The sequence below is a fragment of the Elephantulus edwardii genome, unplaced genomic scaffold, assembly GCF_000299155.1.
Source record: "Elephantulus edwardii isolate Elephantulus edwardi_28Jun2011 unplaced genomic scaffold, EleEdw1.0 scaffold00360, whole genome shotgun sequence".
Lineage (NCBI taxonomy): Eukaryota > Metazoa > Chordata > Mammalia > Macroscelidea > Macroscelididae > Elephantulus > Elephantulus edwardii.
This window is the reverse complement of record NW_006400110.1, coordinates 868,334-879,457: the sequence shown is the minus strand read 5'-3', so window position 1 is coordinate 879,457 and position 11,124 is coordinate 868,334. Positions and strand designations below refer to the sequence as shown.

At 37.4% G+C, this 11,124-nt stretch overlaps 1 pseudogene; it reads left to right on the top strand.

Moving 5' to 3' along the window:
• Positions 1–247: 247 nt before the first annotated feature.
• On the top strand, positions 248–1,468 carry LOC102852769 (annotated as a pseudogene).
• The last annotated feature ends 9,656 nt before the right edge of the window (positions 1,469–11,124 follow it).

Below are 11,124 nucleotides of genomic sequence, written 5' to 3'. Positions count from 1 at the left end.
TATTTGTTCCTATCCCAAATAAAGGTGACCCAACAGAATGTGGAAACTACAGAACAATCTCACTGATTTCACATGCAAACAAGATTTTACTGAAGATTATCCAAAAACGACTGGAACAGCACATCAACAGAGAACTACCAGAAGTCCAGGCTGGGTTTAGAAGGATTCGTGGTACTGGAGATATTGTAGCTGATGTTAGATGGATCTTGGCTGAAAGCAGGGAATACCAGAGGAATGTCTCTTTCATTCAGTCAAATGTAATGATAGCAGAGCCATAGTGAAGACACTGGCTACCATCAGGACAGGCTTTGACTGTGCTAGTAAGAATGAAATACAGCTGGTGCAGAATCTTGGGGTGCCTCCAGAGAGGATAAGCTATGCAAATCCTTGTAAACAAGTATCTCAAATTAAGTATGCTGCAAATAATGGAGTTCAGATGATGACTTTTGATAGTGAAGTAGAGCTGATGAAAGTTGCCAGGGTGCCTCCAAAGGCAAAGTTGGTTTTGCGGATTGCCACTGATGATTCCAAAGCAGTTTGTCGCCTTAGTGTTAAATTTGGTGCCACACTCAAAACCAGCAGGCTTCTTTTAGAAAGGGCTAAAGAACTCAACATTGATGTCATTGGTGTCAGCTTCCATGTGGGTAGTGGTTGTACCGACCCAGAGACCTTTGTGCAAATAATATCTGATGCCCATTGTGTCTTTGACATGGGAGCTGAGGCTGGTTTTAGCATGTATCTGCTTGATACTGGTGGTGGCTTTCCTGGATCTGAGGATGTGAAGCTTAAATGTGAAGAGATCTAGCATTGGACAAGTATTTTCCATCAGATTGTGGAGTAAAAATCATAGCTGAGCCAGACAGATACTATATGTTGCATCAGCTTTCACTCTTGCTGTTAATATCATTGCCAAGAAACTTGTGTTAAAAGAACAGAGGGGCTCTGATGATGAAGATGAATCGAGTGAACAAACCTTTATGTATTATGTGAATGATGGGGTTTATGGCTCATTTACATCCTTTACGATGATGCACATGTAAAGCTCCTGCTGCAAAAGAGACCCAAACCAGATGAGAAGTATTACTCATCTAGCATATGGGGACCAACATGTGATGGCCTGGATCGGATTGTTGAGCACTGTAACCTGCCAGAAGTGCATGTGGGGGACTGGATGTTGTTTGAAAACATGGGTGCTTACACTGTTGCTGCTGCCTCTACTTTCAATGGGTTCCAGAGGCCAACTATCTACTAGGTGATGTCTGGGCCAACATGGTAACTCATGCAGCAAATCAAGAACCATGAGTATCCACTTGAAGTTGAAGAGCAGGATGTTAGCACTCTGCTCTTGTCTTGTACTTGGGAAAGTGGAATGAAACAACATCCAACAAGTTGTGTAGATACCATTTTAGTAGCTGTTAACTCCAAGTTTAGCTTGAATGAAGGGATTTGGGGGGGCCATTTAACTTAATTATTGCTAGTTTTGAAATTTTATATGAGTAGTGTGGGATGGAACAGATAGAACAGTACGGAAGACTAGGCGATAGGGTCACACTTATCTGTATTCCTACGGAAACTATTTGAATATTTGTTTTATATACATTTTTATTCACTTTTCACACATGCTACTAAAGAATGCACCCAGCTGCTGATCAAGCATTTGCAGCTTGTTCAGGGGCAGAATGGGCCAAAATTTAGTGTTGTGACCTGTTTTAAAAATAAAGTATCTTGACATAAAAAAAAGAATGCTTGAACCAATTCTACTTAATTTCAGTATTCAAATGTTTGTGTTTAAATCTACAGTATTGGTACATTTTTCTATCAGACCTTCTTTCCTCATTTCCAGCTTTCCTTCAGATTAATTGAATATGTTTTGTGGATATATTTATTATCCATGATAGATGGAGATTGAGGTTGTTAACAGTTACAGCTTGTTAGGCTCCACAATTAACATTGCTGGTATGAACAGTCAGGAAATAAAAATATGAATTATCTTAGGGACCTCTTCAGAGTACTGAGAAGCAATGGTGTCAGTCTAGAGACTAAGATGTGCCTGATCCAGGCCATGGTCTTCATAATTACTTGCTGTGCATCAGAGAGTTGGACAAAGGCTAAGGATGACAGAAGAATTGATGTCTGAATTGTGTTGTTGGAGAAGAATCTTGAACATACCATGGACCACCAAGAAAACAAATAGGTCTATCTTGGAGAGGGTGAAACCAAGTTTTTCCTTGGAGGCTAGGATTTTGCAGCTCCATCTCACATACTTTGGGCATGTACCCAGGAGGGACCGCATCTTGGAGAAGGACATTACGCTCTGAAGGGTGGATGGACAGCACATGAGATGAAGACCCCAGATAGATGGATTGATACAGTACTTAGGGCAATGGGGGTGGATGTGCCAGAGCTGTTGTACACAGAGTTGCTATGAGTCACAGGTGACTTGATGGCACATAACAACAATATTTGCTTATACGTTTTCCCATGTATTTTATTTTTTTTTATGGTACTAACAATAAAGTTTATTAGAGAAGGAAGTCAGATAGTGGGCGAAGCAAAGAATATCTCACAATATAAGACGAGGTTTTAGTCCAAGTTCCAAGGCACAATTCCTCAATTATTCCACACTCTGGTTTCAGTTCAAGAGTCAAATCCAAATCATTCAGTAAGATTTGCCTCAGATCAGTTATAAGTCAGCTTCTTCTGCAAGCATCTGGCAAGAATAGTCAAACCTTTAACTGTGGCCCTCGTTTTAATTGAGAGAACCCTCAGATCACATATTTTTAATCACTTTTCTTTCTTTTTCTTTTTAAAGTTATTATTAATTTCAATGAAAATTTACAGATACTTTGGGTTTCTATTCATTCATTGTTGCACTTTTCTCCCCTCCCAACCCTCCCCACTAGTCCACTACCCTCTTGGAAAAGTAAAAGAAAAATCTTTCATTGTTTTACAATCCCTCCCCCCAGGTCCACTCCACCATGTAGCCTTTGCTCTGAACTCCTGTCATGACAATAATACTTAATCACATATCCCTTTTAAACAGTTTTCTCCCTCATCTGTTTCAATGTAGTATACATTATTGAACCCATCTTTCTCAGTCTCCCCCCAATCCCGTGATCAGTCCCGTTTTACAATAATGGCACCATGCAGTATTTATCCTCTTGTGACTGAGATACTTCACTCAGCATAATGTCCTCCAGGGTCAACCATTTTGAATAATATTGCATGAGTCCCTTGTTTTTCAATGCAGCATAGTATTCCATTGTGTGAATATACCACAACCTCTCTATTCATTCATTTGTTGATGGGCATTTAGGTTGTTTTGAACTCCTTGCTATTGTGAACAAAGCTGCAATAAACATGGATGTGCATATATCTGCTTGAGTGGCGTTTATGGTCTCTTTGGGGTAAATTCCCAGTAGTGGAATTGCTGGGTCAAATGGTATTTCTATTTGCAACTTTTTAAGAAAGCACCATACTGTCTTCCACAGTGGTTGCACCATTTTACACTCGCACCAACAGTGAATAAGGGTTCCAGTTTCTCCACAACCTCGCCAGCACTTGTTGCTTGCTGTTCTGTTAAATTTTGCTATTCTTACTCATAGTTATTCTGATTTGCATCTCTCTTAGAGCTAGGGATTTTGAACATTTCTTCATGTACTTGTTTGCCATCTGAATGTCTTCTTTGGTGAAATGTCTGTTCATATCCTGTGCCCATTGTCCTATTGGATTTATCTTTTATTTTACCTTTATCTAGTTGTGGTGCTCAAGTATTTTATAAATTCTGGATATAAGTTCCTTATCTGATAAGTCATTACCATATGTGTTTTATTCTTTTGGTGGTTTTTCAAAAGTTATATTGAAAGACTTCAACATATCATCTTCTGTCTTCAAATAATACTGTATTATTCCACTATACATTTTTCATAAGAGTTTTACAATAGTATATTTTGTTTTCTTACTTTTGTGCTATCATTTTCATACATATGACTTCTATGTATGTTATATAATATGTAATAATGATATGTTATTATTTGCTTTGAAGGATTTAAAAATTAGGAAAAAGTATCTTTTAAATATATCCATATATTTTTTATGTTTTTATTCCTCTATCAGAAGAAGAATAAGAAGTGAGAGTTAGTTCTTCATGTTAAAAAAGCTTTTTTCATCTCTAAAAAGTTTCATTTTTTTTCTTTCACTTTAAAAATTTCCTTTAATATTTACTCTATTGTAGATGTGTCAGTAATTGATCCTCTCAGCCTTTGGGAATATATTTTGCCTTCGCTTTTGAAGAATTTTTTCTAGGTTAAGAATTTTTAAATAAGGGAGATTTTTGTATATTTTACTTTGTTTTCCATTCAGTACTTTCAAGTTGTTGACCGATTGTCTTTTGACCTTGGTTTCTAACGAGAATTTGACTGTCATTTTTTCTTTTTCCATATATAAATTGTCTCTGCCTGTCTTAGTGCTGACTCTAGCTGTAAAATGAGTGGTGGACAGGGATTAGGATCAGGTCAGTTTGTCCTGCTAGTATTTGCTGTGGTCCCCAGTGTTACATGAAGCACAATCAGAGCTATGACCATGCGTGAGAGGGCAGGGAAATTCTTTGATAGGCTTGGAGTTCTTGTGCAGATCAAGCTGGGCTCAGTGTAGTAATACAATCTCTAAATCTTCTTTATGATGGACAGATTGGAATGGGGGAAGGGGTTGGAGAATAAACATAGAAAGTGCATTTCTTTTTTTTACTCTGACTGAAGACTTACAAAATTTAGTTTTTTCTAAACCAAAAATAACTTGACTGCACTCTTTTCATGTTGCTCACCATGTCACTGATGAAAAAGGAACAATATTTAACTGTAACCATGAAGCAAACCCTTCAGAAGCTAGTTTTCTTCTGTTGACCTTGTAATGTGCTCAAATTTAGTTTGTCTAATGACTGCAGTAAGTGAGATTCAGCAATCAATAAGTGTAGCTTCCTTTATATTATATATACCTTACTTCCAGATGAGATCAATGATGTGTGACTTAGAAGACAAACTATGTTCTTCCAGTATTCATCAACGAACCCTCTCTCCAAAACCCTTTTCAATGCATTTACAACCCCACCACCACCACACACACACGGGGGTGGGGGGGGGGAGAGAGAGAGAGAGAGAGAGAGACAGAGAGAGAGAGACTAGGAGTCATAATACACAATTTAACAAGCTCTTCACTTAAAGTCTGAATAAATAATAGCTAAAGTCTCTGTGTTTGAAAGTGTCCCTTACCAGTTATATGACTTTGAAAAAAAGTAACTTAATCTGTCTATGACTCAGTCTTCTCCTCTTTAGAAAGACTACTCTGAAAGATTGCTGTGACCATGAGTGATAAAAGGCAAGCACTCTTTGTGTCAACTGCTGTTGCTATGATCTATCCGATCCTGAAATAGCTAAGATATTTCTCATTCACCTGTCTGCTGCACTTTTAAGTAATTTTAATTCTCTAGGTCTGTCACTTACTAGCAGTCTGCTCTTTGGAAAGTTATTTAGTCAATCAGAGCTCAATTTTCCTCATTGTAAACTAGGGATAATAATGATTACTTTTTGTTGATATGATACTTACTTTAAAAAAAATTGTAATTTGGGGGAAAGTTTACAAACCTAATTGGGTTTTGCTCTAACAATTCATATGCATTTTGTTTCATAACATTAATTAAAATATTCACAATGTTATTGCACTTTTCCCACTTCTTCCTACTAATTATGATTAATCCATCTATCCTTCCCTTTCCTGCCTTCTAGATGTCATTATGCAAATGCTGCTCTTTAATATAGCTGGTTATTCTAAAAAGTGAGTATCTCCCTGGTATTATTTGTCTCTTTAAAGGCCTGTCTACTGTTTCACTGAAAGTTGAGCCTATTTTGTAGGTTTGAGGAATGACTAAAGGTCATAGTCTCAGGAATTTCTCCAGTCCCTTCTGGATCAGTCATCAGTCATCTTGACCTTTCTTATGTTTTGAGTTTTTTTCTGTGTTTTCCTCCCACTCTATCCAGGGTCATCTACTGTAATCCCATTCAGGATGGTCAGTAGTGGTAGCTGAACATCATCTACTTCATCTAGAAGTTGTGATGGCATCTATTAATCTCTTGTACTAATCCTAAATGCAACTTTGCTTTTCTTTCATTTTCTGAGTTCCAGATAGGGAAAGACAAGTAGTTGTACCTTAGATGGCCATTCACTAGCTTTTATGATTCCAGTTGCTACTCACTGAAGTAGGATGTAGTTTTTGTGAACCATGTTATACTATTGACCTTGATATCCCTCAGGATTACATGATTCTAAGGCCCCAGAACTTATAATTCATTCCCTCAAAGCGTCTGGTTAGAAATAATAAATTTACATATTATTACCTCCTGTTGGCTATGCTAGCATATGTGTGCTTGTTAATTGACTGCTCTTATGAGTGCTTATATGTCAATTGAAGTACTAGAGTGACTGGCAGGCTGCTGTGATGCTGGAAACTATGCCACCAATATTTTCAAGTACAAGCAGGGTCATCCATAGTAGAAAGGTTTCAGTAGAACTTTGAAATGAATACAAACTAGGAAGAAGACTTGACCATCAGCTTCTCAAACAGCAGGCCTTTGAAAACCCTATGAATACTAGAAGAACACTAGTAGATATAGCACAGATGACAGGGGCCTCAGATTGGAAGACACCAAATAATTAGAAGGAACAGCCGAGTCGCTTGTTACTCATAGTGCCCCTATGCACAACAGCCCTAAACTCTGCTCTGTCCTGTGCCAATCACACTGTCTCTGACACTCCCATCCCAATTACCCCTGTCGCTGAATCAATCCACCTCATAAAGGGTCTTCCCCTCCTGCACTGTCCCTCCACCCTACCAAGCATGATGTCCCTCTCCAAGGATCTCTCCTTCCTTACAACATGTCCAAAGTATGTTAGACAAAGCCTCAGAATACTTGCCTCCAAGGAGCCGCCCAGTTTAACCCTTTCTGTTTGTTTTCCTAGCAGTCCATGATACTCTCAATACTCTTCTCCAGCACCACAGCTCAAAGGCATCAATTCTCCTTCTATCCTCCTTGGTTATTGTCCAACTCTCTGATGCCTAACAAGTGATTGCAAAGACCATGGCCTATATCAGATGCACCTTAGTCTCCAGAGAGACACCATTGCTCTATGGTACTTTGGAGAGGTCCCTAGTTGCAAAAATGAAATGGAATACATAAAGATCGAAATTCTAAGTATTAGTACTGAAATGGACTGGTATTGGCCTCTTTTAATCAATCATCTGATCTGCTAGCCCAGAAATGAAAAATCGAGGAAGAATAGAATTTCAGCCATAGTAAAAAAGACCATTTCAAGATCTACCCTAAAGCACAATGCTGTGAGTGATAGGATACTAACCATATGAATACAAGGAAGATCTGTGAATACAACTATTGTTCAAATATGATGGTGTTTGTTGATTGCCATTGAGTTGAGAACGACTCATAGCGACCCTATGGACAAAAGACTGGAAGAGTTTTCAGAAGCATGTTATTTAGGAAGTAGAAATATATGCATAACTAAATAGTAATTGGTGACTGAAATGCAAAAATTGGCAACAAAGAAGAAAGACTAGTAGTTGAAAATGATGGACTTGGTGACAGAAATATGGCTGAATATCAAATGACTGAATTTTGTACAGTCAAGGATTTATTCATTGCAAATATTTTTATTAAAATAATCAAATGATTACGACCCATATAGACCTCCCCTGATGAACTACACAGGAATCAGCCTAATCACATCTGTGTAGAAACTCACTGGAGAAGTTCAGTATGAGCAGGCAAGACCAGACCAGGTGCTGACTGTGGAACAGACCATCAATTACTCATGTGAAGGTTCAAACTAAAGTTTACAAAAATGAAAACAGGGCCACAAGAACCAAAATAGGATCTTGAGTCTATCCCACATGAATTTAAAAATCATCTCAAGAATAGATTTGAGACATTGAACACTAATTATTGAAGAACAGATGAAATGTTGGATGGAATTACATCAAAAACATGAAGAAAGCACAAAGCTCATTAGAAAAACAGGGGAGAAAAATAAAGACCAAATAAGATATCAGAAGAGACTCTGAAAATTACACTAGAATGTAGAACAATCAAAACACAGGCAAGAAATGGCAAAGTAAAAGGAGTTGAACAAAAGATTTTAAATGGCAGCTCGAGAGGACAAAGCAAAGTGTTACAATGAAAGGTCAGAAAAGAAAAAGAGAAGCACTCATTTGGCATTTATTAAGCTGAAACAACTGAAGAACAAATTCAAGTCTCGACTTGCAATACTGAAGAATGCTATGGGCAAAATCTTAAATGATCCAGGAAACATCAAAAGAAAATGGAGGAACTACAGAGTCACTGTACTAAAAATAATTCGCTGACATGGAATCATCTTAGGAAGTAGCACATGACCAAGGACCAATGGTGATAAACAAAAAAGTTCAAGTACACTGAAGATATTTGCAAATAAATAAATAAGGCCCCAGGAATTGATGGAATACCAATTGACATGTTTGTACAAACAGATACAGGTTATGCTTACCAGATTAAGAAAGAAATCTGGAAGAAAACTATCTGGCCAATAGACTAGAAGAGATTCATATTTGTTATTGTCTCCCACTAAAAAATGATAAAAAATAATGTGAAAATTATCAGACAATATAATTACTATTACATGCAAGCAAATCTTACGGAAGATTATTCAAAAACAGCTAGAACAGAACATCAACAGAGAAATTCCAGACTCTCAAGCTGGATTTAGAAGCAGCTCTGGCACCAGGGATATCATTTTTGATATGCAATGGATCTTGTCTGAAACCAGAGAATAATAGAAAGATATTTATCTGTGTTTTATTGACTATGCAAAGACATTTGATTACAATAAACTATGACTAACATTCAGTAGTATGGGAATCCCAGATTTGCTCATGTGAAACCTATACCTAGACCAACATGCTGTTGCCCAGAGTCAGGGAACACTAATCAAGAAGGATGTGTATCTTTTCTCCGTACTTACTCAATCTGTATTATGAACAAGTCATTTGAGAAGCTGGACTTTGAATAAGAATGTGACATCAAGTCAGAGGAACACTCATCAGCAACCTGCATTATACAGTCAACACAAACTTGTTTGTTGAAAAAGACAAAAGACTTGAACCATTTGCTGCAGACTATCAAAGACGCTAGCCTTAAACGATACCAAGTTTCTCCTTGGAGGTGAGTACTGTGAAGCTCTGTCTCGCATACTTTGGTCATGTGGGCATGTGGAGAAACCAGTCCTTAGAGAAGGACATCATGCTTGGAAGGGTGGAGGGACAGCTCAGGAGAGGAAAAGATAGATTGACATAATAACTGAGGCAATAGTATTAGCTGAGACTGAGTCAGGATAGGGCAGGGTTCAGAGCTATTGTACCTAGAGTTGCTATGAGTCCTGAGCGACTCAATGCCACATAACAACAAAACATCCGGATTACATCTCAACATAAAGAAAAAAATCCTCATCACTGGGCCAATAGGTGACATCATGATGGATGAAGAAGAGATAAAAACTGTCAATGATTTCATCTTTTTTGGATTCACAGTGAACACCTTTGGTACCAGCAGTCAGAAGATCAGGAGATGTATTACATTGGGCAAATTTGTCATTAGTGACCTCTCCAAATTACTGAGGATCAGTGAAGTCAGTTTGAAAGCTAAAGTGCATTTGATTCAGGCCATGGTATTTTCATCATTATGCATCAGAGAGCTGGACAATGAGTAAGGGTGAAAGAAGAATTGATGCTTTTGAGTTGTGGTGCTGGAGAAGAGTACTCACTATTTCATGGCCATGAACAAATAAGTATGTCTTAAAGAAAGTGTGACCAGTGTACTCCTTGGAAGCAAGGATGGTAAAATTTCATCTTGCAAACTTTGGAAGTGTTAGGAAGGGTCAGTCCTTAGAAAAGTACATTATGCTTGGAAATGTCATTAAAACAGAGGAAGTACCTCAACAAACAATGGGCTTAAGTCTATTGGAGATGATGGGGATGGTACAAGATATGGTAATGTTCAGAATCCATTGTTCGTGGGATTGCAAAGAGTTGCAGTTGACTCAACAGCATATGGCAACAACCAACATGTATATTGAAAAGTCATCAGCCAAATCTGTATGTGGCACAGGTGTGGGTCTTTTAACCTACCCATATTTGCTTGTCTTGCCTTTATACTGATATATCTGCTGTTGACTGTATTTTTTTGCATACCTTTCTGTGTCTTCTTTTTAGTGTATTGTGCTAATGATCCTCTTATCGTGTGTTGCCTTTATAAGTTGTTGCATAGCTGAGTACATGGTAAGTTTTATTATTTGTAAAAAGGTAAAAGCAAAAACCTTGTCTCACATGTTATCATAAAAGGATAATTGGAAAAGCAGTATAAAGTGCTATACAAAGGCTACCACTTCCTATCCCTAGGGAATCACTTAGTTTGGGTTTTGGTAGTCCTACAGCAAGACCAAAGAAAGTTTAGCTCATTATATAGTGTAAATAAATGGCCTTTCTTACCATTAGAAAACCCCAGAATTTTCAATGTAATTACACACACCTGCTCAAGAAAAGGAGCCATATATTTATATTTGCTAAAAACTGCTTTCTGAGTTTTCAATTTTTAAACAACCAGTCATAGAATGATGATTAACAATTTAAGAATGTTACATTATGGTAGATATATTGCTAGAGAAGTCTTTACAGCTTGATTTTTCTATGTTGAAATACATTAGCCCTAAGTAGTGCACTTCTTAAAGGCTTTCTGTACTTGGACCCAAAAGGAATGTGTTCAATGCACCCTTAAATTTAGCTATAAATATATGAGGGTATCCTTTTCCTGGAGGTAGAAGATCTAAAGACATAATCTTTTTTCACAACTGGCAAATATAAGAGTTCTTTCTAAATAATTTTATATAGAGGGTTTCAGAATTTAAATTCTATCTTACTGAATCTGAAGGAAATTGTGTTAATCTACAATACTACTGAAATTAAAAAAAATAATAGCCTAAACTGGAAGTTAACACACTTTTCCACAATGGTGACAAATCCGTTCAACA